We start from the raw sequence: 27,647 nt of genomic DNA on the forward strand, positions 1-27,647 counted from the left end.
GGCCCCTCTATAGCAGATTCAGCGACTCTTAGTGAGTTGGGTCAGCACTGACCATTCTTCGCTGACCTCCGTCATCTCTGAGCCCTTCTGGCCACACGGAGGCTCCTTGGATGCCTCTTTTCTGCCTCTAGATTTGCCCTGTACTGGCCTTTTTTTTTTTTTCGCTTTTTGGGTCACACCCGGCGATGCACAGGGGTTCCTCCTAGCTCTGTACTCAGGAGTTACTCTTGGAGGAGCTCAGGGGACCATATGGGATGCTGGGAATCGAACTCGGGTCGGCCGCGTGCAAGGCAAACGCCCTACCCGCTGTGCTATCTCTCCAACCCCCTGTACTGGACTTTTTTTTAAGGTGTTCCTCTTTCCCTCCCCCCTAAAAGATATATATATATAATATTTAAGCCTATATTCTCGTCTCATATTTTATATAATATATTTGAACATATATTCTCATCTTGTATGTTTTACAATTTATGTATATATGTGCTGAGAATCTGGAGGGGTTTTTTCATACAGGGCCCTGTCCAGTGTAAAGAGTCTTGTTTTTATTTGTACTTATTTTATTTATTTATTTTTTTGGCTACAGCATGACTTATTCCTGGCTGTGCAGTCAGGATCACTCCTCCTGGTGGGCCCAGGTGACCCGACCCTGTCTGCTGCATGCAAGGCAGACCTCAGTGCTTTGCCAGAACCAGAACCCCGAGTACCTGTGGCGTGGCTGTCGTCCTTCCTGCCGCCTCCCTGTGGAATTGCACGGCCCTCATTCTTTCTTTTTACATTTTGGCATCGCACCTGGCCATGCTCAGGACATAGTGGTAGCCCGGTCCTCTGGCTGGAAGCAGCCCTGCAGGCATGGAAGTTGGATGTGCTGCCTGAAAGGCAAGCATGCTCCCTGTACTATCCTCCAGCCCTGCGCCCCTGTTTCCTTTGGAGGCATTGGTGGTTACGGAGCTGGGAGGCAAGGGCCACCTACTTGTGTCTGTAGCGCAGTGACCTGAGTAGTGACCGCATAACATGCAGGTTTACAGGGGGCGATGCCTGAAGCTCTTACAGACTTGAGGGTGAGGCATCTGAAAGGTTGCAAATGCTGCCTGGTTTTTCTAATATAACTCTGTTTCCCCGGGCCTATAAAGAACCACACTCGGTGACGGATGGACGTCTGAAAGCTTGGATCTAGTAGTGCGGTGTGTGCATCAGTGCATGCGTGCGTGTGTGTGTGAACTGTGCGCACGTGTGTGAGTGTACATGCATACACTTGTGTTTCACACGAGGCTCTTGCTTTACTGTTTTTTTGATTCGGGGTCATGCCTTGGAGTGCTCAGGGCTTCCTCCTGACTCTGTGCTCAGGAATCCCTCTTCATGAGCTTGGGGGGCCCTGTGGAGGCTCGGGAATCACTCCTGGTGGTGCTTGGGGGACCCTAGGAGATGCCAGGGATCAGACGACCCCAGGCCAGCGTCACTGCCCACTGTAGCGCTGCTCCGGCCCTGGGACACTTGATTCTTGGGTGCAGTTGCCAGGACCCCATTCATGGGACCCCATTCTCTCCCTTCTCTCACCTTTTTGGTTGCATTTTATGTGTTTGATGTTTGATTTTAGAGGGGCCACATGCAGCAGTGCTCAGGGCTTCCTCCTGACTCTGCAATCAGTGCTCTCTCTTGGCGGGGCTCAGGGGAACCCTGTGGGGTGCCAGGGGCCGTCCTCAGGAGGGCTGTGTGCTAGGCAAATGTCTTCTCCGCGGGACTCATTTCCGGCCTCTGTCTGGCGTGCAGAGACCCTGCTTTTCTCCAGCAGGGAGGCTGTCTTCCAGGAGTTCAGACCATAGTCTTGCTCTTCTCTGCCTGTTTTTTTTTTTTTCAATTTAATTGTCATAAGGTTGTTCACAATAATTTATTACATTCAGTATTCCAACACCAATCCCACCACCCTTACAGCTTACCAACGACCATTATTTTGAGTTTTCCCAAACACTACCCAAGCATGCCCCAATAGCAGGCCCTAAATAATTTATTTTGTAGTGCTTGTTATGAATGATTGTCTAAAAATGATTGAAAAAGGTTTTCTTTAGAGGAAAGTGTTTGAAGATTGTTGTATTTCACCCTGGAGCCATTGAGTCCTTGTGTAAGAGATTACTAACATGGCATTACAGGTTGAGCTAATATGTTTTTAGTTGAGATTGCCTTACATCCTATCTAATGTGGTGTGCTACTCCTGGTACATTAGTGGTAGTACTGCAGCACTGTCCTCCCGTTGTTCATCAATTTGCTCGAGCAGGCATCAGTAATGTCTCACAACAAATTGTGAGGCTTGTTGTTACTGTGTTTGGCATATCGCATACGTCACAGGGAACTTGCCAGGCTTTGCCGTGCGAGCGAGATACTCTCGGTAGCTTGCTGGGCTCTCCGAGAGGGGTGGAGGAATTGAACCCGGGTCGGCCCCGTGCAAGGCAAATGCCCTACCCACTGTGCTATCACTCCAACAGTGGTGTAGAGTATAATATGTCGCTCCAGGAATTCTAAACTTTTAAATAAGGTGATTCAGCTGGAGTTAAAATTTTAACTGGATGGTGACGTTGGGATCTGGAGACATCTCTGCAGCTTGTTGATCTCTTTCGAGATTTATTTGTGAGTTCTGGATACTGGCCATATAATGCTCTTATAAGGCGCCAGAGGCAGATTGTGGGCGTGACTGCCAGGCTCCGGGAAGCATATGGAAATGCGCGAGGTCTTCCACTCCTGACTCTTTGAGAGCCTGGAAATTTCGGTCACAAAACCTGCATACCTAGATTTTTCAACAGTCACTTATGGATGAGGCTTGTCCAAGCGTGTGGAGATCGGCCTTGAGCACGGCTGTGACTGGGTTCTGGGGGTTTTCAGCTGCAGGGGCTCTGTTTGGGCAGATGCTGGGACTCAGCTATTCCTCTCTGGGCTGCCCTGGCTATATCTTCTCTGGCTCTTACCCGCCTGCCAGCAGGCCTGTATGTGAACACAGCTGTGCCTGCAACCCAGCAAACCTTGCCCTCGCTGCCATGTGTCGGGGCGCTTTCCTTACCCCGTTACAGCATCAGTAGATCCAGGGGCTTTGCATCACTTCAGTAAGTCTATTTGCATGTTTCTGGAGCTTTCTGTCAAGGAGATCCTCAGCCCGTGTAATTTCTATCTTTATGTGTTTTGGCATTATGTATGGGTCACCGCAGCAATGCTCAAGGGTTCCTCCTGGCTCTGCACTGAGGAATGGCTCGTACCATACAGGGGACCATATGGGCTTGATGCCAGGGGTCGGCCGGGTCAGTTGTGTCCAGGCAAATGCCTTGCCCGCTGTACTACCGCTCTGACTCCTCTATATTTATTTTAATTTTATTTTCCGCTTACACTTTATATTAACACTGTGGTTTACAAAGCTGTTCATGATGATTCGTTACAGGCCTTGAGTATCCCAACGCCCGTCCCGCCACCATTGTCCACAACTGTTCCAACAACCGCTTACGCCTGCCCGCATAGCGGGCCCATGATAATTTATTTGATACTGGTAGTTATCGATAGTTTGCTAACAGGATCGTCCAAAAATGTTTCTTACATCCAGCCTGCTGTGCTTCTGGTTTCTCAGTGTGGGGTAAAGTTTGAGATGTCTGTCGCGCCAGGAAGGCCACCGGGTGATAAAGCTGGAATTAAATTTTTAACTGGCTGGCAGCTCTGGGTCCTGTGTGGCTTCTGAGGCTTCCGGATAGAAATCTCTTTATCCGATTCCTTGCATCCAGGTTTTGCTTTATTTGGCAAAATAAAGAAGGAAGCCCTCGGGAAGGGCTTCCTTCTTCCTTTTCTCCCATTTGCCTGGGTGGCTTCTACCTTTCCTTTCCTTTTATTTTTTTTCCCTTTTGCTGGAGCATTCACAGCCCCAGCAAGGGCTCTGTGCTCAGGGTTCACTCCGGTGGGGCCCCGGGGACCAGAGCTGGATGTGTCAGCCCTAGCCGCTGTACCATCTGAGTGTGTGTGCGGACGCCCCCATCGCCCCAGCATGCTCTGGCTGGCCCTGCGCTGACGTTTCGGTTTGATTCTGGGAGGGCACACCAGGGATGCCGAGGAGTGACCGCTGGTGCCCAGGGGCCCCTGGGGATTGCCAGGCTGTGTTCTGGGGCCAGGGGACATTGGGGGTTGGAGACGCTCGCCGCAGGACTGTCCCCCTGGGAGGGGACTTGGCTGTCCTCTGCCCCTAAAAGGAGCTGGATGTCGTGGGGGGCACAGAGCTGGTGTGAGGCTCCCTGGATGAATGCACTTCGTGGTCCTTCGCATTGTACTGCCTGGCCCGCTGACCGGTGAGTGGGACTTGGTCTCAGGCTCATAAGAATCCAGTGGGAACTCTGCTTTTGCTCCTGGCTCTGTGCCACGCCCGAGTCCCCCGTTCCTGGTGCTAAGGTGGTGGCTTCCGTTCCCTTTCCACCGGCAGCTGAGTCAGGGCTCCTGGCATGGAGGGATGTATCCCACGCATGGACCGGATTTTCCTTCTTTTGGGGGAGTATGGGGAGGGTGGCACACTCAGCGGTGCTCAGGGGCCGCTCCTGGTGGTGCCCTTGGGTGTCGATCTGGCCCGGGTCACTGTGTGCAAGGCAGGTGCCCTGACACTGTGTTGTCCTACTGCTCCCACCTTCAGGAAGCCAGTTTCGGGGGACAGCACTCTGTGTGCCTGCACCAGCCGTGTGTGTGTGTGTGTGTGTGTGTGTGTGTGTGTGTGTGTGTGTAGAAAGCTGAGACTATCTGAGGGGGCGGGAATGGGGTCTGCGTTTGCCTTTTAGGGCGCAGATGGCAAGGTTTGGCCATTCCTGAGGGCTTCCTTCTATGCGCAAGTTGTGATTGAGCAATTGTGGCTGTCGTGTGTGTGTGTGTGTGTGTGTGTGTGTGTGTGTGAGAGAGAGAGAGAGAGATCTTTGTTCTTTTTTTCTAGCATCTTCTCTGGGGACCCTTTATGCTGGATGGAGCTATTATTTCTCTGATTTGTTATTCTCTTAAGAAAATATTTTTTTTAACTTCTGGGGGCCGGAACAATGATAGTCCAGCGGGGAGAGCATTTGCCTTGCACATGGCGGACCCTGGGTTCCATCCCTGGCATCGTATAGTGCTCCCCTGAGCACCTCCAGGCGTGATTGCTGAGCTCAGAGTCAGGAGTCATCCCTGAGCACTTCCGGGGGAGCCAAGAACTGTGATGGGGGGTGGTCCACGTCTCGGGTCTAGAGCCATACAGTGGATTGGGCTCTGACGTTGCACTCAGCTGCCCCGGGTCCAATCCCTGAGACCCTAAGATTCCCCCAGCCCAGCCAGGAGTGATCCCTGAGCACTGCCAGGTGTTTCCCACCCCCAACCCATGAGAAACATTTGCCCCTCTGTTGGGGGAGCGGCAGAACAGGACGAAAGGGCTCCTGTGCCTTGCAGGGGCCCAGCCCTGGCGGCACTCAAGCCGTCTCCTGTGGGGACACGGGCTTGGCGCTTTCAGCTGCTGAATCACCCAGTGGAGGTGGCAGCTGCGGGGTGTCCGAGCTACCAGATGGACTTTGAAAGGCCCCATGACCATTGGAGCCCCTGGTGGTGGCCCTCATCTTCCTTCTGGCGTGGGGTGCCGGTCTGGTCTGGTGGCCTGTCCTTGGGCACAGCTCTGTACACTGAGAATGCAGTGAGGTGGCTTTGCACACAGCACATACTTTGGTGCAGTCTCCGTGACTTAAATCGTGTTTCGGATGGGGTCCCGGGCACACAGGTGTTCTAGCTGGGTCCCAGTCCCTCCTGCTCTCCAGGTCCCCGCAGCTGAGTCCCCAGTCTTCACCTTGTTCTTTTTTTTGGGGGGGGGCTTTTTGGGTCACACATGGGTTACATGGCTCTGCACTCAGGAATTACTCCTGGCAGTGCTGGGGGGGAGGGGGAACCATATGGGATGCTGGGAATCGAACCTGGGTTGTCTGCATGCAAGGCAAATGCCCTACCTGCTGTACTATCGCTCCAGCCCCTTCACCTTGTTCTAGCTCCTGCTCTATCCCCTCCCACCACGGTAACCTCCATTCTCTGGTGTGGGTTTGGTTTTTTTTGGGGGGGGTCACACCCGGTGATACTCAGGGGTTCCTCCTGGCTCTGCACTCAGGAATCACTCCTGGTGGGGCCCAGGAGACCCTATGGGATGCCAGGGATTGAACCCAGGTCAGCTACTTGCAACACAAACGCCCTCCGCACTGCCCCATCTCTTCAGCCCCAAGGTCTGTTGTCTTTGAGCCATTATGAGTCCCTTCCTGAGCCTGTTCGTGTCCACCCCCGAGATCATTCTGTGTCTGCCCTGCTCCTGGACAGCTTGAGTCCCCTATGGCAGCAGCTTGCAGGATTTTTGTCTAGAGCTGCATAGTATTCCATTAAGTTATTGATGCCACATTTTCTTTCCCTTTGTTTTCTTTTGGTTTGTGGGCCAACGATGCTCAGGGCTGACTCCTGGCTCTGCACTCAGGATCGCTCCTGGCGGGACTCAGGGGACCCTCCAGGATGCCGGAGCTTGAACGTCGGTTGGCATGTACAAGACAAGCATCGAGTACCTTTCTTGCCCCTGGACCACATTTTCTTTACCAATCACCCATCCTATTTATCCAGTTGTGTTTGTTTGTTTGTTTGTTTCGGGGCCACACCTGATGGTGCTCAAGGCTGACTCCTGGCTCTGTGCTCAGGATCGCTCCTAGCGGGGTTCCGACTGTGCAGGGTGCCGGGATCCAGCCCCGTTCGGCCATCTGGAGCAGCCAGGCCGGGTTTCGGTGTGTGCAGGTCTTTCTCAGGTCCAGGGCATTGACCCTTCTGGTGGTGTGGGCGCTGCCGTGCCAGGAGTGTCCTTAGCAGCCCCAGGGAGCCGGGCGGGCCCTGGGGGCTGTACCTGGGGTCAGGCTGAGGCCAGTGTTGGCCAGTGCCTTTGTTCTCGCTCTCATTCTCTCACCCTCGCTCACTCTTACTCACTCTCGCTTGCAGTTTCTCGCTCACTTGCTCTTGCTCACTTGCACACTATCACTCTCGCTCTGTCCTGTCATGCTGGTGCGCTCTCCCCCCCCTTCCCTCTCTCCCCCTTCCCCCCACGGGCTCCAGCATAGTTTCTGGGCTCCCTGCACCCCGGGAAGTGTTGCTCCGTGGGGAACTGGACGCATGCTCAGTGACCCCAAATGCCCGGCAGAGGCCCGAGGATTGATTGGGGGCTTCCTCAGAGTTCCCGCCCAAAGGAGGAACCTGTGTAGACCCGCCGGGTGATGGTGGGCTTGTGTGCGGGGCCTGTGTATCTCCCGTGTGCTCAGATGCGTACGTACGTACGTACATACACACACACACACACACACACACACACACACACGGGGCATGCTCGGCTCCCCCGGGAAACCTAGCAGCCTGAAGGCACTTGGCATCTCTGAATGCTCTTATGTTTGGGGGGGCCTCTGAGAATCCTCAGCAAGATGGAATTAAAGTGTCTTAATTTTTTTTTTTTTTTTTTTTTTTTTTTGCTGCTGGTGGGGTATTTTTTGGTTTCGGTCACACCGGGCAATGCTCAGGTATCCCTCCTGGCTCTGCAAGCAGGAATCAGTCCTGGCGGTGCTCAGGGGACCCTATGAGATGCCGGGGATCTAACCTAGGCGGGCGTTGTGCAAGGCCGTCGCCCTCCCCGCTGTATTTTGGGAGGTGGCTGGCAGTGGGGGAGTCCTTTTGAGCCACGCTAGTGGTGCCCCACGGGTGTGCAGTGCCAGAAATGGATCTGGGCTTGGCGGTATGCAGCGCTGGAGTCAAATCTGCGCGGGCCTGCGGGTGGCCACTGTAAAGGTCTGCGAGAGATGGGGATGCAGGCTCGCGGGGTCAAGTCCAGGGCTGCTGGCACAGGGCGCTGGGAGGAGACAGCACCGTGGACACCCCGGAAGGACGCCCAGGACACACACACACACACACACACACACACACACACACAGCTCTGCGATCCAGCGTTTGCAAGCGTCTCCTCCCTCCAATGGAGATCCCAGCCTCCTGCCTTTTCACATGGCGTGTGTGCTGCTGAGAGGAAGCCCAATGCCGTGGCATCTGGTGTGGTCTCGGTTTTTCTTTCACGGGGAAGGGGAGCCCACTCGGACGTGCGGTCAGTGTTGAGAGGCTCGGCGGGTGCTGCGGGTGGTTCGGGGTCCATCTGGAGGTGCTGGGGGTTAGATCCGCCTTAGTACTGAGGGCAGATTCCGCTGCTCCCTGGAGCAAAGCCTGTGCTCTTGCCCGCGGGACCCTTCCTGGCCCCAGTGTGGCAATGCCATCACTTGCCTTTCCGTGTGTGGGGTACCCCACAGGTTGTCACCAAGAGAAGCCACTAGGGACCCATCAGCTTTGAGGGTCAGGGCTGGCATCTCCGATCCAGACAATGGAGTTTGTCGGTCCATCCCGCCAAACGAGATTGGGAAGGAACTGGGGTCACACCTGGCCATGCTCTGGGGACCCTATGGGGTGCTGAGGATCAAACCCGCCTCGGCCGCATGCAAGGCAAACACTCTCCCCGCTGTGTTATCACTCTGGGCCCTCTTTTTGGGTTTTGAACTGCCCCTGGCAATTGTGCTCTGTGGCTCTGTGCTCAGGGGTCATTCCTGGCGGGGCTCCGAGGGCCCAGGTGGGCGCGTTGCTGGGTCAGCGCAGATTGGCCTGTACAGGGCCAGCCCGTCCCTGCGGGGTCTGGAAGCTCTGGCTTGGACAGGGGCCAGGTGTCCTGCCCAGCGTGAAGACGGTTCCAGAAAACCCGTCTCCCCACCCGTTATCTCCAAGGCGCTTCCCAGCGTCCGCCCGTCTGGAGCTTGGCGTCCCCAGGGAGGAGAGGGCTGCGACAGGCTTCATCCTGTCCTTCCGCCCTCAGGCTCAGCCCCCGAGAGGCCGCCAGAGGCCAGAGAGCCCTGGCTGGGGGTTGGGAGAGTCGAAAATACATTCCGGGGCCGGGGGTAGTAGGCGGGCGTGCACCTTGCATGTGGCCGACACAGGTTCGCTTCCCGGCGTCCCTGATCCCTGAGTGCAGAGCCAGGAGTGAGCCCTGACAGCGCAGGGCGGGACCCCCGAAACAACACTGCTGAACACCATCGAATGTTCGGGGCATTGGGGAGGAGTGAGGAGCAAAGGGCGGGCTGGTGGCGTGTTGGACGCGGGGATTGGGGCTTGATCCCCAGCACTCGGTGCACTCACGGGGGCGCCGCCTGTCATTTGTTGGGGCTGCAGAGAGACGGGAGCCCCGTCGTGGCCCCCAGCCCAAGGGCATTTCCGGGCTCCAAGTCCCTGTCACAGATGTCACCCTCGCTGCCACGCCCGCGCTCTCCTGACTCCAGCACAGCCAGGACCCCCTTCCTGCTCATAGCGACATTCAACAGGGTTTTTTGGGGGCGGGGAGGTTGGCAGGTCGCCCAGACTGTGCTCCCTGGGTCTGCCCGGGGACCCGAGGCTAAGGCTCCTCTCGGGCTGGCTCTGGCTCTGGCATTCTCTGCCTCTTGCTTTCTCTGTCTCTCTCGCTCTCTTGGTCTCTCTCTGTCTCTGTCTGTCTTTCTGTCTCTGACTTCTCTGTTGTGCTCGCTCTGGCTCTCCCCGTCTCTGACTCTGTGTCTCTGGCTCTCTGGCTGTGTGTCTGTCTGTCTCTCAGCTGCCCCCTTGGCCTCCTGCATCGGCTGGTCCCGTTGCTTCTGTCTAGGGCACCAAGTCCGTTCCCGGTGTGATGTGGAACAGGAGTGGCCAGGCTGCATCATGGGCCCTGTGGGTGTTGGGGACATGGCTGTTGGGGGGGAGGGGTGCGAATGACCCACGGGGACAAGCAGGATTCTCTGGGGGACAAACAGGGCCCATGGACACTAGGCTGTTCCTTGAGGAAGGGTTTGTTTTCTTCCCTCCCTTCCTCCCTTTCTCTCTCTCTATTTTTGCGGCTACACCTGGCTAAGCTCAGGGGTCATTCCTGGCTCTGTGCTCTGGGGTCACTCCTGACAGTGCTCTGGTGACCGAACTCAGGTTGGCCACGTGCAAGGCGACTGCCCCATTGCTCCTGTCCCCAGAAGGCTTTCCTGATCATCTGAGGGCTGTGTCCAGGACTCGCCTCCTGTTCCTTGCCATCCAGGTGTCCCCTGTTTGTCCCTGGTTCCTGCTAGGTATCTGCTCTCTTGCTCCACACTCTCTGGGTCCCGAGTCGGGATGAAGGAAACCTGGGTTCCATCTCCGGCTGCTTGAGCTCCCAGCACACCTCAGGGTGGGCCGCACACCCCGTCCCTCCCCACGGGGTGACTGTTGCCTATGTGTCAAAGAAGTAGCTGCTTTCTGAGATGTGGCCTGAAGATGATTCCACAGGGGTGTCATGTAGTGTGTGCCTGTTTGTGTTGCCGGAATGGCAGTCTAGGAGGGCTCCCTGTGAGAGGCGCTTTGTCACTTGTTTCTCTGCCTGAAGGATTGTGGCGGTGGGGGCTGGGGGGGGGGTCCATTAGGCCGAGGGAATTTGGGGGCTTTTGTGGAATCTGTGCTTTGCGTGGCTTGTTTGTGGTTTTTGTTTGTTTGTTTGTTTTTTAGCTTTTTGGGGTTTTGCTGTACTTTAGCTTGCTCTGAAGGGCTTGGTAGCAGGACCTTAAAAGGGATCTTTCTTCTGGGTGAGCGCACAGTCCTTTGTGATTTGCACCCCACCTGGGTGCCTCACAGCTCTACAAGTCTCAGGATCCCACACTTGTGTGGGTCAAGGCTGCGAGTGAGGGGCAGGAAGGATGGTGTGTAGCTGTAGAGTGCTCGTTGCAAAGTGCTCATTGCAAAGTGCTTGCCGACGTGCCTCTGGCAGACCTGTGCAGGGGTGGGACTGCGCGGGTCTTGCTGTAACCCATGAGTTAAGAATGGGTTTGTGTATCTCTATTGATTGATTTCTTAAAATAATTGTTATTGTGGAAACCAAACACTGTCTTCCCGTGGTTCATCGATTTGCTCGAGCGGGCCCAGTAACGTCTCCATTTTGAGACTTCTTGTTACTGTGTTTGGCATATTGAATACTTGCCGGGCTCTCCGAGAGGGATGGAAGAATTGAACCTGGCTCGGCTGGGCTGGCTGTGCGCAAGGCAAACGCCCTACCGCTATGCTATCGCTCCGAAAGGAGAGAAGGTTAGCACTCCCTTTGACAAGGATGGAAGAGGCTTCGGCCTGCATTGTGGAGACCACACCTGACAATACTCATGCTTATTCCTGCCTCTATCGCTCAGGGATCAAACGCGGGACCAGTGCGTGCAAAGGCAGTGCTCTGCCCATTGTACTGTCTCTATGGTTTGAGCGAAGATCTCCTCCCCCACCTGTAATTAGGGCTTTCACTCCTGGCTCTGTTCTCAGGGGTTACTCCTGGTGAGACTCAAGGATCTCTTGGGGTGTCGGGAATTGAACCCAGGTTGGCTGAGTGCAAGACAAGCACCCAGCCACTGTGCTGTCTCTGCCGCCTGTTTTTTTTTTTTTAATTTAAATTTTATTTATTTTAGTGTAGTAAAAAGGCCCACAGCTGTTGGTGCGATTCTAGAATGAACATTGCTTTGATAATGCTGCCATGGTCACGGTCCAGGTCCTCCCATTGTTCATCGATTTGCTCGAGCGGGCCCAGTACTGCCTCCATCATGAGACTTCTTGTTACTGTGTTTGGAATATCGAATACGTCACGGGGAGCTTGCCAGGCTTTGCCGTGCGGGCGAGATACTCTCGGTAACTTGCTGGGCTCTCCAAGAGGGGCGGAGGAATCGAACCCGGGTCAGCCGTGTGCAAGACAAACGCCCTACCCATGGAGCTATTGCTCCGCCCATTACAATCAATAGATGGTGAAAATCAATTTAGGTGACAATTGTTTCAACTGATCACAGGGTTGTTAAGGTTGTGTGTGAGACTTGATTCAGAGGTCGGTGGCTGCATGTTCCAGAGGCTTCAGGATCTGTGGTGTCGGTCTGTGAATTGCTCTGGGAGGTGCCTCGGTCTTTGCCGCTATGGAGGGTTGGCGGAGGCTGCTGAGTCTGACTCCAGAATAAAACAGTTCTCAGCTGGGGCACCGGGTCCCAGGAATTACCTGCAGATTGGCGTCTTGGCAGAGATGTTTTCTGTGAAGTGCTAGAGTTGAGGCCTTGGCTTGGCCGTAGCGCTGGTGAGGGTGCTCATTCTGGATTAGTAATAGATTTTTTTGTTTTTGGTTTTCTTGGTTTATTCATGAGCGCACCCGTTTTGCTCCTGGCTCATTGCTCAGGGATCACTCCCGGTGGGGATTCGAAGGGACGCACAGGCCTTGCCAAGGGGTGCACCTGGGGTTGGCCGCATGCAGTTGCTGGCAGATGCTTTTACCCCCAGGAGCTGTCTCCTTCCCCTTCCCTGGATAGTTGTTACGCCCCAGGAGCCCTCGTTCTTCTTGTGATCCTTAGGAGGAGTCAGTCCACGCCAGGGTCAGGGGTACTGCGCTGCTGGCCATGGGTGAACGCAGTTGACGTGGGCTCTTCTGCAGCTGACCCTGTGCAGACAGAGCCCAGGGTGCTGTGGCGTGCGGGCTGACCCACCTGCAAGGCAAGCGCCCTTCCTGCTGTGCTGTCGCTCCAACCCCAGGAGTCACTCAGTGTCTCTCTGACTGGGAGGAGGCTGTCGCGTGTGACTGTCAGCGGCGTGGCCAGCATGGAGCGGAGACGGAACCAGCTCTGCCCCCAGCTGTCCTGCTACATTCAAGGCCATTAAAATCCGAGGCTCCATGGTAATGCCGGAAGTGATTGTCTGAGTGTGCGAGCCACGTGTGATGAATCTGCCCCTCCAGCAGACCGCAGGGCAAGCTGTCACATATGTTCAAGTGCCTCGTGGCCTTCACCGTCTCACATGGTGCTTTTTGGAAGAGGACAGTGTGTTTCTTCTGCTTTTCTTGATAGTGGTAGTGGTCGCTCTTTTTTCTGAATAAGCGGAGAAGACTTCCTTTGACCTCTGATTTGTCAGCAGTGATATTGATCTTCCCCCATGAAAGATTCTCCTGAATTGAATTCTTATTTTTTTGGTGTGTGTGTTGGGCCGGGGGCCTTTGAACCATGCTGGCGGGGCTCAGGGCTCACTCCTGGCGGGGCTCAGAGCACCCTCTGATCAAGCCTGGGTCTGCTGCTGCATGCACGGCAAAGGCTCACCAGGCCGGACCATTTCTCCAGCCCTCTACAAAACTTTTCTTGGAGAGTTCTTCAGGTGTTCTTGCTGTGTGCAAAAGTCAGGGGGCAGCCCCCTCTCCTCCCCCGACCCCGCTCAGAGCAGTGACGTACTCAGCATGGCCACCCAGTTCTGCACAGCCAAGGCCACTTACAGGGTGCAGTGCAGAGCCTGGCATGGTGTGGGGCCGGCTTCTCAGCCTTGCACAGCTGAGCGGATGGGGGACTTGGTGGTGTCTCTCTCAGTCTCTGTCTGTCTCTCTCTGTGTCTCTCTGTCTCTGCCTGTCTCTCTCTCTCTCTCTCTCTCTTTCTCTCTCTCCCCCTCTCCCTCTCCCTCTCCCCCTGCCCTACCCCCCCCCCCCCCCAGGTGCTTGTGCGTAGCCAGTTCCAGTTCCTGCGTTGGATCCCTCTCAGCCCAGCCGCACGAAGAAGCGTCAGCGTGTGTGGACACGTGTACAGGCCCTGACGGGGCCGGGGACGGCCCTGGACCCCCAGATATGACACCAGCACCTAAAGTGTGGGGCTGGGGCCATAGCATGGCGGAGGGCTTGCCTGACATGTGGCAACTCCAGTCTGATCCAGGCGTGAGTGGGAGTCGGCCCTGGGCATTGCTGGGCATGGCAATAGCTCCTGATGGACAGGACATGGCAATTGTAAATAAAAAACAAATCTTTTATTTCAAGAAGCTTTTTTTTTTCCAAGATATTTTTATTTCTTGTTTAATGTTTCTCATGCGTGAGGCTCAGCCCGAGTGTCCGGAAAACCGCCTGGAGCGAGGCGGCCTTTGGGTAGTGAACGTCAGCCGGCAGGGAGTGTCTTATGGGTGTGAGCCCTGGGGCGCCGGAGAATGGGGGAGGCAGGCAAAGGGTCTCTGGTCCGGGGTCCTGTTGAGCCCAGAGTTACAAGATCACAAAGTTCCGCATCACCTGGGGTCCCTGGTACTTCATTCATGCGTGAACTGTATTACGGATTCACCACCAGGATCTCACCATTCTACAAGGAAGTGATCATCGACGTAATCCACTGAGAGAAGGAATCCACTCATGCATGGTCTCCCTGGTACTTCACTCATCCATGATCTGTATTAAGGATTCACCATCAGGATCTTACCATTCTACAGGGAAGTGATCATCGACATAAAGAGAGGGGTTCAGCAGGGCGATTCCATTTCACCGAAACTCTGCAGTGCCACCCTCGAGAACGTCATGCGATGACTGGAATGGGAAGGAATGGGAGTGAAGATAGACAGTCGGCAACTACACCACCTCTGCTTCACTGATGACATCGTTCTACTAACACCAAACATTAGCCAAGTGGTGCAAATGCTGGCCGACTTCGACTGTGAGTGTGGAAAGGTAGGACTACAGCTGAATCTGACGAAGACAATGTTTATGAAAAACGGACTAGTTCCTGGCGTTCCATTTGCTATCAACGGAACGAACATCTCCAAATGCAGTTATGTGAACCTAGGTTGAGAACTCAACATGATGAACGACCTGGCACCTGAGCTGCTCAGGAGAAAGAGTGGCGTGGTACGCCTTCAAGAGCATTGAAAAAAGAGCTAAGAGGACGAAGAACCTCCGGCTTCAGGCACATCTCTTTGATTTCACTGTTCTCCCTCCACTAACATATGCCTCAGAGACTTGGGCCCTACGTAAATAGGATGAGAACACTATTCGGGTCCCCCAAAGCGGAATCGAAAGAGCTATGCTTAGAGTATCATGCTTCACTTAAGTGAGAGAAGGAATACGAAGTTTCGACCTCCGTCAACGATGATCGAGAATCAGGGATGCTGTCTCGTTTACCAAGGCGTTGAAAATCAGATGGGCTGGACACGTAATGCGATTTGAAGGCGACCGCTGGACTACAGCCGTTACTGACTGGATTCCACGAGACATACCTATGAGATCGCCAGACTTCTTCGTCAAGACCCTGAATGAACGGTTTAAGGCTCTTCGTGTTCCTGGGGGGAGCAGACACCATTGGGCTACACTAGCACGTGACAGGAACAAATGGAGATGTTACTGGCGCCCACTCGAGCAAATCAATGAGTAACGGCATGTCAAGTGATCAAGTTTAATGTTTGGAATTTTGTAAACGGGTGATTTGCAAAGTGGTTCGTGATCTAGTCGTTTCGGGTATTCCGTGTTCCAACACCAATCCCACCTGCAGTGTGACCTTTCCCCCACCAGTGTCCCCAGTTTGCCACCCACCCCGCAAGGCTCACAATCATTTCCTCGCTACTGCTTGTCCCGGCGTAGTGTCACAGCTGCTGAAGTCATTGCTTGAGGCTGCTGGAGCTGGGCCGTGCTCCTCGAGCCTTTGTTGCACTCACTGTCGGAGCGAGTGTCTCTGCGACTTTCCCACCAACTTTGCTGTGCCCCTATTGGGCTGGCAGGGTGAGAATGGGGAGGTGGCGTGTGACCCTGTTGTGGCTGCCCTCTCCAAGGTCTGTGCACCGGGGCCGACTCAGCTCGGCGTCTCTCCAGGATGCGCGGGGGCGCTGGGCCCTGTAGAAGCTGGCGGCGTTAGGTGTGGGGGCGCTCCAGGCCTCCCGGGCAGCTGGCTGCGTCGGCATGCGTCGGTCGTGGCGCTTCTGAGCTCCTGCTGCTGTCTCTGTTAGTTGTTTTTACTGCTGGTCGGTGCCATGCTTCTTGGCTCTGTGCTCAGGGATCATCCCGGTGGGGCTGGGGGTTGAGCCTGGCTCCGCTGTGTGCCTGGCAAGAGCCCTTACCTGTTGGACGGGCTGGCCCCAACCCCCAGTGCTCTGCTCACTGTTGGCGGTGACCTGGGAAAGTGGCCTGTGGTGGTGGTGTGGGACGCGACTGCATATAACCCCAGGCCACACTGGGTGTGGCGCCTGCTGGGACTTGTTCCTCCCCCTTCCCCCCCCTCCCCGCCCCCAGCACTGGAAGTCCTGTTTGGGGGTGACTCAGGTGCAGGGGCCGAACCCTGAGCTTGCTGCATACAAAGCAGGTGCCAACCCAGCCCGAGCTGTGTGGTCAGAACATCTCGCTTGAGTCTATGTGATGGAAGAAAATGGACCTTCTGACTTTCTGACATCACCAATGTCAACTTTCATGGATTTTGGTGGGGGGTGGTGCATCCTGCAGCGCGCAGGGCTGACTCCCGGAGGTGCTTGGAAGGACCCGATGGGACACCAGGGCGTGAACCCAGGCCGGCTGCGTGCAAGGCCAGTGCCCTCCCCGCTGTCCTATCGCTTGGCTGCTGCTCCACCGGTGCCTGACACGGCCAGGCACACGGCTTTTCCCTGGTGACCGTCCTGACAAGGGCTGCAGCTGCTTCTGTCCTCCTCCCTGGTCAGGCGGGCTCCTGTGATGTCCACGTGGGAGGGGTCCCCTGTGACCCTCCAGCTGGGTTTGGTGTTGTCGTCGCCTCCCAGGGTACCAGGAAGCAGGTTCAGATGCTGAGTGGCTGCTCCTCCTGGCCCAGAGCCTGAGGGTTGTGGTTAACCAAGATACGCTGTGTCTGGTCGAACCTGCACTTCATTTCTCAAGTCCGTGTTGACCTAATCTTTGGTTTTCTTCGGTTGAGTTTTTGGAGGGCCCTACCTGGCGACGGTCAGGGATTCCTCCTGGCGGTGCTTGGGGGGCCATATGGGGTGCAGGGCTTGAACCCGGGCTTTGTGCCCTCCCTGCTGGGCCCTCTCTCCGGCTGCAGGCTCTTCCAGTTCATGGTGTTGCCCGATTCTTCACAAGGCTTGGGCCTGGCCTTACACGCGGAACCTGAACATGCCGCTTTTGTTGTCTGGCCGTGTTCTGTTGCATAATCATCGCACCATTTTTCGGTGCCCAAATTGGTTTATCCGGAAAACACACACGCGCGCACACACACACACACACACACACACACACACACACACGGGCCAGAGCGATAGTGCAGCTGGGAGGGCATTTGCTGACCTTCGCTCGCTCCCCAGCATCCCATGTTGTCCCCTGAGAACCGCCAGGAGTGATCCCTGAGCGCACAGCCAGGCAGAAGCCCTGAGCATCGCTGGGTGTGGCCCCAAAGCAAAGGATAATGGAATTGGTCGATAACTCTTTTCTGTCATCATCATGAGGTGCGGCTATTTGTCGCGCAGCTGCAAAGTGGCACCGTTCCCTAGTGATGTGTAGAGGTGCACCTCTTTTCTTTGTTTCAAGCGGTGGGGCAAACTGTTTTTTGGGCCTGAGAGATTGCAAACTTTTCCCCGCCTTACAGAGCTTTCTTGGAGACCACAGACGCTGGCGTGCATGACACACACATGTACAAACACATGCACACAGCGCTTGGCTCTGCCTATGTCGGGCCTGCATTTCAGCCCTGCCGTCATGGGAGCCTCAGCTGTCATTTTTGACCTCTGCCACGTGTCCTGTGAGCTCATGTGCATTGACAGGTGTGCATGTGTTTGTACATGTGTGTGTCATGCACGCCAGCGTGTTGACATATTTATCAGTGCCTGTATATTGGTGCTTTGTGTGATCTCATGTGCGTGTGGTTGTTTTGTTTGGGAGTGGGTTTTTTTGGGGGGGGGATTGCTTTTTGGGTCGTACCCGGTGATGCACAGGGATCACTCCAGGCTCTGCACTCAGGAATCACTCCCGATAGGGCTCAGGGGACCCTATGGGATCAAATCTGGTCAGCCGCATGCAAGGCAGACACCTTCCCTGCTGTCCCGTCGCTCTGACCTCCGTGTGCACATTTGCAATCTCATGCCAAACACGTGGGCGCTCTGAACTCTGTTGTCTGTCTGTGTGCTGAGCTGTGAGCACAAGTTCATATTGTGGCTGTGTTCTGCAGCTGTGTGTGTCCAGGAGTCTGTTTACTACTACACGTGTGTGAGTGTGTGTTGCTACATGCCCCTTGGCAGATTGGGACAGTGCGTGAGCCCTGCACACGTTGACATGTGTCACACATGTTTACACTGGGCATACTGTTCAGGTGTGCATGTATCCATATGTTGGCGTGTCTGCACATGTGCACGTTACCTCTTGGCCTGTGACTGGCTGTGCATTGCCACACGGGCCTGTGTTTGTATGTCATTGCATTGTGTGGGAACACCAGTACCCATGCATGTATGTCTATGCCATGCACTGTGTGTGCTCTGACATTTGTATGTGCTTGTACATAGGTTTGTTGACATGTGTGCACATGTTTATATTGCGGCATACGCGGGTGCTGTGAGCTCTGGTGCCTTGGTGTGTGCTGACCTGTGAATGTGTGTGTATGTCGATGCACTGTGTCTCACCAGGAACTGTTGACCTAGGGGTGCGTTCATGCGTGAACATTGGTGTATTGGGACAGTGTGTGACCTCTGTGCACATGAACTGCACACATACTGTGTAAGCATGTGTGTACCCATGTGTTGGCATGTGTATACAATGTGTGCACATTCCCTTGGGCCTATGTCTTGTTTGTTGCATGTGGGTACATGTTTGTACCTAGTTGCATGATGCAGGCCTGTCAGCAGCAGCAGCGTGTGACGTGTGTGTACATGCGTGCATGGTACAGGTGTGTACACAGGAATGCTGTCATGGTTGCCCATGTCTACACGTCTGCACTGTGAGTGTTCCTGTAGAGAGGTGCACGCAGGTGCTCTGGGCTCTGATGTGTTGGTATGTGCAGACATACATGCATGTTTTTACCTGAGTGCACTACAACTGTGTGACCAGGAGTCTGTTGACATGTACACATATGTGTTGGTGTGTGTGGAAACACATTGGCATATTGGGACAGGGCATGAGCCCTATGCACATTGATAGGTGTTGCACGTGCTTCTGCCAGGTGCAGTTCAAGTGTGTTGGCATGTATGCCCACGTATGCACAGTGCCCCTGGGCCTATGACCTGTTTGTTGCCACATGGGCATGTATTTGTATATAGGTGTGTTGACATGTTTACCTGTGTCTACATAGGTGCATTATGCCTGTGTTCCACAGGTGTGTTGAAATGTTCACACTTGTCTATACAGGGCACACTGAATACGTGTGCATGTTTGTCCAGAGGTGCGCGCGGGGGGCTCTGAGCTCCCTGCCTGTGCTGACTTTCATGTGTGGTTGTACACGGGTGCACTGTGTGTGTGGAAGGAGTCTGTTGACAGGTGCACACATTTGTACTCGGGGCACCGCCAGTGTGTGTGTCTTAAGTGTGTGTTGTTGCCCCCCAGGTTGGTGTGTTGGTGCCACTGCATGCGCTCTGCCGGTTGATGCCAGGCACAAGCGCACAAAGATTCTGTTCAAGCAAGTCAGCACATGTGTGTGTTGTGCACGGGCACGCAGCCACACATTCCCCCACAGGGCTCACAAGTGTCGTGCATTGTCCTGCTATGCGTGTGTGTCGGCCTATGTCTGCCCCTTCCATGGGGCCCGCCTGCATGGCTTTGTGTTGACATAGGGGCAACACAGGTGCATTGCATGAGTATGTCAGCAAGGAGGGGTGTTGGCATGTCCGGATAGGGGTGCAGGCGCGTCAGGATGATGGGGTGTCGGCATGCCCTGCACATCCAGCACATCCTGTTCATTTGCATTCACTGCTGTTCCTTGACAAGTGGGCGCGTGTTTCTGTCCACGGCTTCATTTTGAGGGCATGTGGGCTTCTGTGTGTTGACACATGCATGTACCTATGCCTTACATTGTGTGCATTTGTGTACACTGATAGGTATGGGGGGGCATTGTGCCTGTGTGTGCCTTGGCATGTTGCATGTGTGTGCACCCTTGGTTGTACCGCCATGTGGGCACGTGTTTTTGAGTGTCCCTCGGTGTGTACATGTGTACATACCACGTGCACCTGCGCATCTGTATGCTCCCAGACGCATCTCACAGTGGCCGGGGCCATGGTTGTGTGCTTGTGCGTGTGTGTCTGTGTCTTCCACGAAAGCCCAGTTCCAGAGTCACCTGATGTGGGGGACGATGTGCCCTAGATTGCCGGGGTTTATGTAAGCGAGTGGCCGCCTCTGATTGTTGGGAAAAGGAATTTGCTCGCTGTCGGTTCAGTACAGTGGAGCAAGTGGGTCCGACCTTTCCCGGTGGCGCGGAGGCGGGGAGGCGGAGGTGGTTTGCAAACCACAGGAGACGCTGGCGCCCCGGCCTTTGGAGAACTCTATGGTTACGGCGACTGAGTAATGTGTGCTCGGAGGTGACGGTGCAGTTGTGCGCTTAGTGTCATTGTGGACTGTGGAGAGAGGAGGAAGAGATGCACTGGGGTGTTTCGCCTCCCTGCACACTGCATCCTCCGCAAACCAAAGGAGTGAGGGGCTGACTGATTCGTCCTGTTCATGGGGGGGGGGGGGGGCACGGTGTATTATTCACGGGCAGCTGCTGCATAGGGTGGACGGACCCTGCTACAGTCTCTGATTTAACTGCACCTCCCGGCCATCCACCCGTCACACTTGGAATGTTTCATCTCTCTCTCCGTCTCTCCCCTCCCCCTTGTCTCTCTCCCCCTCTCCCTCTCCCTGTCTTTCTTTCTCTCCTTCCTCTCTCTCTCTCTCCTGTCTCTCTCTCTGTCTCTCTCTCCCTCTCTCCTCTCTCGCTCTGTAATTTACCCCTGATAGCAAGTGCTGAGAAACAAACCCGGCACTTGGCAGTACTGCTTTTTTCCTTTGCCCACTGCTGTTGGTTTCGTTGCATGATAAGCAGCTTCCCGGGGGGTGTGGCTGGTCCACGCTCGGCTGTGTGTCTCCATGACTGTGCACCTCTTGGTCTCCATGGCATCCGTTTGGAATGCTGTGCCGAGACTGCGCTTCCCTCGGGACACGGCCTTGCCCACAAGTCCTCACTGCCCGTTGCCATTTCTGCCACACGCACTGCATGTGGGCCTGCATCGGTGAGGGGAGAAATGAGGTTGATGAAAAGCATCCTTCTTTCTCTCCTCTTTGCAACGCCTCATACTTTCACACTGAACGTGTCAAGCCATCCGCCCGTCATAGAATGTCGGGTATCGCCACAACTCATGAATATTAAATCATTCATGTGACGCGAAAGGGAGGAAATGACCCCGAGGTGCTGGATTTTCCCCACCTTGGTGGTGGCGGGGATCCCACCCAGGGTCACACCTATGAGGCCAGTGTCGTATTGAGGGGCCACATTTCCTTTCTGCAGCCCGCAGGGGTTTTTTTTTTTTATTAAAATTGAGTCACAGTGAGATACAATTACAGAGCTGTTCGTGATTGGATTTCAGTCATATAATGTTCCAGTGATGTCCTTGCACTAGTGCACATTCACCGCCACCAGCGGGCCAGTTTCCCTGCCACCCCTCACCTCTGGCAGGTTCCTTCCTTCCTTCCTTCCTTCCTTCCTTCCTTCCTTCCTTCCTTCCTTCTTTCCTTCCTTCTCTCTCTCTCCATCCGTACCTCCCTCCCTCCCTCTCTGCAATATTTCTTTCACAGTTCTCACAGAGTGTGTTGTTCTTCGGGTGTTTGCTCTGTCTGGTCTTCACCTGTTCGTTTGGGGACTCTCCTGGTGATGCCCAGGGCTTATTTCTGGGGACCCTCTGGGACGCCAGGGGTCGGACTTGGGTTGACCGTGCGCCGCAGATGCCTCACCCTCTATGTGCCCGCCAGAGCCCCTTTCAGGTTTAAATGCTGCCGTTGCCATGACAAAGTGACTTCCAGGGAGGGATGGGAAGTGACGGGCTCACACAGGTGTCTCGCTGGTGCCCCTGGTTTCCTGAGTGTGCTCAGGAGCACCCCAGCCCTGCCTCATGTGGCCCCCGCTCCACAATCACAAACGGGGAAAGCTCCAAGTGACGGTGGGACTTGGGGCGTCTGCCTTGGCTTTGCAGCGCTTGGCGGGTGCTGCTTATTGCTTATTCGCTCAAGGGCTGTGTAAGACGTTGCTGACACCTGGGGGGCAGATGTGATGGTGAACGCGTGGCGCTGGCCAGAGGTGACTCTTCTGTGTCACTCGCTCCTAGCCTGCAGGCCGCCCTGTGGAGCAGGTGTCGAGCCGTGTGTGTGGACAGCAGTCACTTCCACCAAGCGTTGTGTCCTGCAGCCCTGTGGCATGCTCCTCCTGACCCTCGCTTTCACTATCCTTGGGACTGCGCTTTTTTTAAATCCCGGAAATGAGGATAGTCTTTCTGTCGGTCCCTCTGAGTGTTTCACTCAGCATGGTCCTGCCCATGTTGGTTTAACTGAGAATGTTTTCGGTGGGGAGGGCATTTACCTTGTGTGTGGCCAACCAGGGTTTGAACTGTGGCATCCTAGATGGGCCCTCGACCACAGAGACAGGAGTCGACTTTGAGCATCGCTGCACGTGGCCCTCAAACAAAAAACCAAAAAATTTAAAAAATTAAACCAAAGATGTGAGTGTGAGTTCTGGCCTCACCTCTGGAGCTGGTGGCGGCAAGAATTCACTCTTCCCGCCAAACTGGCTTTTCTTGTGTGGGTGGGTTCTAGAGAGTTCCCCTGAAGATTCGCAGGCAGTCCCTTTCCCTTCTCCCCTGTCATCCCCTTTTTTCCCCTTCTCCCCTTTCCCTTCCTCCCCCCACCCCCCACCCCCCACCCCACAGTTTGGGTTCTTGTCAGTCACTGAACTCCTTGTGGGGCTGGAGTTTGTGCGTTGCTTAAGGCCGTACGTGCAGGTTCTGGCCCAGCTCGTCACAGTGCGGCTTGTGGCCCAAAGAGCAAAGCAGACGGACACGGTGCCGTGCTCGGAGCCCGGGGTGCAGAAGCCTCAGGCCGGCGGGGAACGCACCATCCGCTGGCTCCTCTGGGGGTTCCGTGGGACTGAGCCTGTTGTTTGCACTGACTTTGGGTTTCTCCGCTCACAGGTAGCAGAAGCCAGGAAAGAGGCGAGCCGCTCCAGAAGACACAGCGCCTGGGAAGGGCGCCCCACGTGGGCTCTGAGGAAGTGGCCCCAGGGCGACATCCTTTAAGGTAACAATTCTTGGAAAGTGCCCTGAGATTCGCTCCGCTCCCTGCAGCGGAAGTGATGATTCCACCCCCACCCCCCCCCCCCCAAACGCATCCCCACCCCACACTGTCTTTAAATCTGGGGATTTTCCAGAAATTGAAAAAAAAATTCTTTTTCCCTGTTCTCTCTGTCTTGGCAACAGATTCCTTGATGTCGGGGGCTTCTGGAAGTGGATGTTTGGGAGGGGGCAACAGAGATGGTCGGGGGGCTGCTGCTTTTCTAGGGGAAACGTGCCATGTGCTGGTGAGCTGTGGCGTTTCCTCCATGGGGACTCTGACCTGTTCACGAGTGTCTGTCGTGTCCCAGAAGTCCCATGGGCACCCAGCACAGGCTCCAGCTGGCTGCTCTCTGGGGCGCCTCCACATGTCCTCACCCACACGGGGGTGTGTGTGTGTGACTGTCCATGTGGACTCTAACTGCTGTCACATGCTGTGTATTTGAAAGCATCCCCGAGGGAAAAGATTTCACTGTCCCTGCTGCTGCGACTTTGACCCCCAGGATGTCCTCTCGAGGAGGGACACGGGTGCCGGGACAGTGCCCTGGGCACCGTGCAGGCGCTGGCCTCACCCGTGTTTGTGTGTCTTTGTGTGTGCGTACACCTACCTGTCACTATCTGTGTATGCTTGGGCATGTCCCTCCGCATGCATGTTAGCCTGTGTACGTGTGTGTACACGTGTCTGTGTTGCAGATGTGCATGTGATTCTGTGCCTGTGTGCATCTGTTGTTTCCAGCGGGTATGGACATGCATCCAGGACACTGGCCTGCAGTCTCCTTCTGGGGTGTCAGCATTGGAGAGTTTGAGGTATCGCACGGTCACAGATGGAGGGTTCGGTAGAAAGCATCCGTGTTCCACAGGGCGGCTTCCTGCCAACCCTATGTGTCCACTAGACTTTGTCCCTGCAGTTCATCACGCGGGAGAATGGAAACGTGATGCCCATCTCCGGGCACTGAAGACAGATATGCAGGTTTCACGTGAAACCAGTTTAAACTAGTTTAAGATCTGTCTTGGGACTGGAAAGCCACAACAGCCGGTAGGGAGCTCGCTTTGCATGCGACCGGCCCAGATTCCATCCCCCGCATCCCATACAGTCCCCTGAACACCGAGACAGGAGTGAGCTCTGCCCATTGCCAGGTGCGGCCCTCAAACCCAACGAAACGGACCGTTCGTTATTTGGAATTCTCCATCACTCGGTCCTGCCTCTCAGAACAGGCTCCTTGCTACCTGTGTTTCAGTGTTCTCTAAGACTATAGATTCTGCTGTCCAGTGCCAAAACAAGACACAGGATACATTGTGCAGGAGTTCATACAGACACAGACAAGAGGTCACGGTGCCCATCAGAGATTGCCCTGTGAAGGAAGGCAGGCGGGCAGGCGGGTGGCTGCACTGGGTGGGGCGCTCTTCAGTTGGAGAGTTGCAGCTGAGGGCTGCCTGGAGACAGAGGCCAAGACTGGGCATTGTGCCTGGCGACTGGGCCGCAGTTGCTGCTGTTGTGTATTTGGAACGGGCTGGGTGTTAGGTCGCGGGGGCTGTTTCCTAGAGGGAACATGTGTACTCAGCTTGCTTTATGAAAGGCGCAAACGTATGGGGTTTTTGAGGGGGTTGTCACACCCAGCAATGCTCAGAGCGATTCCTGGCTCTGCACGGAGGGCTCACTCCTGGCAGGGCTCGGGGGACCTTACGCGGTGCCGGGGATCGAACTCAGGTCGGCCGCGTGCCCAGCAAACACTTAACCCACGTTGGTTTATCTGTGAGGGCAAGTTCGTGTGCATGTTTTGGAGTTCAGGAGCAACATGACCCTGAGCAGAAGCAGCTGCGGGTGGGCGGTAAGAGGGGAAATGTGCCCCCAGGTTTCAGGGGATGTTTGTATCCAATCGTTCACAGGACGGTTGGGGTGGGTTTGTTCCGTAAAGGGCGCTGGGGTCCAACTGTTCCTCTGCTCTGAGGTCCGGGAAACCCTTTCCCCCGTTCTCTGCAACGGATAAAAATCCAAAACCAAGCACCAAGAAAAGCCCTGCAGATTCACCTCATGTTCCCAGCCCAGTTTTCCACAACAAAATATTTATTGGCAGTGACATCATGTGTGCTTATGTTGTTACGGCATCTTTTGTTGTTGTTTGTTTGCAAATCATGGTGTTTATAAGTTTCAGAGTTCTTAATATAGTCGTTCTAGGTATTCCATGTTCGAACACCAATCCCACCCCCCAGTGTGACCTTCCCTTCACGTGTCCCAGGCTACTCAGCCTGCAACTGTCTCAGACTGCCCCCGTAGTGGGCACAAGATGATTTCCTTCATGTTGCTTATTGGCAGCATCTGTCCCTGATGGTGCACCTGCAGTTCCTGTAGGAGGGCACGTGCTGTGCACGTGGCTGACCCCGTTCCGTCCCCGGTACCACAGTTTCTGGGAATGGATGGTGGGTGTGGTCGGCAGAGACTGCTGGGGATTTGTTTGGGGCCTGGGACGACGAGGAGGCAGTCAGTGGGTGGGGGTCAGTGTGGATGGCAGCCCTGTGGCCGTGGGCCTCCTGGATTTCTGGGTCGATGGCTCCTTCTCTGGGTGGGAGAGATGGTTTTCAGGATCGTGTGTGTGTGTGTGTGTGTGTGTGTATGTTGTGCATGGGCCCTTGGGTCAGAGACCTCCAGCCTGCAGAGCCTGTACTCCGCCGTCATGGCTCGTTCTAGGAACTGAGGCCCCAGAACCAAGACAAAACTAGGAAACAGGAGTGTCTAAACTTACCCTCAGATGTGGCATTTGCAGAGAGGTGAAGTGTGTCTGCTTAAGTGGGTTGTCAGGAAAGTAAGAAAGGCAGGACCAGAGCGACAGTACAGTGGCCCGGGGCAGTTCAGTTCCTCCCACCCCTCCTGGCCCCCGGGCCCACCAGGACTGGTTCCTGAGTGCGGAGCTAGCTCTGAGCATTGCTGGCAGGACAAACAGTTGGGATTGGAAAAAAACAGAAGCACACTTCTACCCTTTCCAACGGGAAAGACGCAATGCGCAAACCTGCCGTCAGCCACGTTAGCTGTGCCTTGCGTGATCACTGCATTTCACACGCAGGGAACATGCATTTGACACGTCTGTGCACTGCGTGCCTGGGGCCGTGTGTTGCTGGACCTCTGATGGAGGTGACTAGAATGTGTTGGGTTTTTCTTTTTTTTTTTTTTTTTTTTTCTTTTCACGGCACGGGGGTTTTCCCATGAACCTGAGAGCAGTTGCTGATAGCAGTGAGACCAGCCACGGCCCAGGAGTGCCCAGGTGCTGGGATGCTTGTGTGTTTACCGTGGCCAGTCAGATTTTTGTCTTGTGTGAGGTGTTTGGGGACCTCCTGGGGCTGGTGGCAGATGGAGCTGAATAGTAGTAGATCGGGGCAGTGTGTGAGCTGTGTCACCTCCCGAGCACGTCCCGTGCCCTCTAGCGGAATGGTCAAAATCACTTCCTTGGGCCTAGAGATAGGATAGCAGGGAGCGTTGGCTTGTGCACGGCTGACTAGGTTTGCTCTCTGGCACCCCATGAGGTGCCCCTAGCCCCGTCAGGAGGAAGCCCAGAGCACTGCCAGGTGGAACCCCAAAACGAAACCAAAAAAACCCAATTGTTTTCCCTTTTTTTAAAAAAAATTTTTTTTTTTTTATTTAGGAGTATTGCTGGGTCTTGAGCAATAGCACAGCGGTAGGGCATTTGCTTTGCACGCAGCCAGCCCAGCAGAGCCGGGTTCGATTCCTCCGCCCCTCTCGGAGAGCCCGGCAAGCTACCGAGAGTATCTCGCCTTCACGGCAAAGCCTGGCAAGCTCCCCATGACGTATTCAATATGCCAAACATAGTAACAACAAGTCTCAAAATGGAGACGTTACTGGGCCCGCTTGAGCAAAATCGATGAATAACGGGAGGACAGTGACAGGAGTATTGTATTTATTCAGCCATTGATTAGGCTGATTGAATTGGGCATGAACTCCACTTGTTTCCCCATTTAAAAGAAAAGTTCCCAGGCCAGCGTGGAGGTCCTCGGCAGAGGCGTTCGCCTGTACACAGTTGACTTGGCACCATGTGGCCGCCGGGTGTGGTTTCCCAAGAAACCCGAACAAACCCAAAGGAACCTCAGAGTTCCTTTTTCTTGTGGGTTTGTCTTCAATCTCCGAAGCGTAAAGCACGACTCCCTCGCCACATGTCCCCTGCGGGACAGTGGCTGCTGGGGCCGGCCGGCAGAGCTGGTGTTCAGGGAGGGAATTGAGTGGGTGACCGGGTCCCTGACTTCGCCAAAAAGTACTTTAATTTTGTCTGGGCCACACCTGGCATCAGCGGGGCAGGGAGTAGCTCCGCTGCCTGCAGGCCAGACCCTTGGCATCTGCGTGGCCTCTCCTGCACCTGCGTCTCGTCTTTCTCATGGACGCTGACCTGGGCAGTAGAGAGCCCGACCTCTGCTCTGCCGGGGGCCACAGTGATGTCAGGGCACAAACCAGACAGTCTTTTAAGTTTTTTATTAAAGAGCTGTGATTTACATCATCAGGACGTCGGAGGGCAGTCATCTTGGTCTTGTAGTTGGCAAAGGACAGGCGCGCATTGCAAATGCTTTTCCTGACTTCTGCTGC

The 27,647-nt window shown here is 55.0% G+C and overlaps 1 pseudogene; it reads left to right on the plus strand.

The window, feature by feature from the left end:
* Positions 1 to 11,098: 11,098 nt before the first annotated feature.
* Positions 11,099 to 11,202, plus strand: LOC130023318 (uncharacterized; annotated as a pseudogene).
* Positions 11,203 to 27,647: the final 16,445 nt, after the last annotated feature.

The sequence above is a fragment of the Sorex fumeus genome, unplaced genomic scaffold, assembly GCF_029834395.1.
Source record: "Sorex fumeus unplaced genomic scaffold, SorFum_2.1 ptg000023l, whole genome shotgun sequence".
Classification (NCBI taxonomy): Eukaryota; Metazoa; Chordata; class Mammalia; order Eulipotyphla; family Soricidae; genus Sorex; species Sorex fumeus.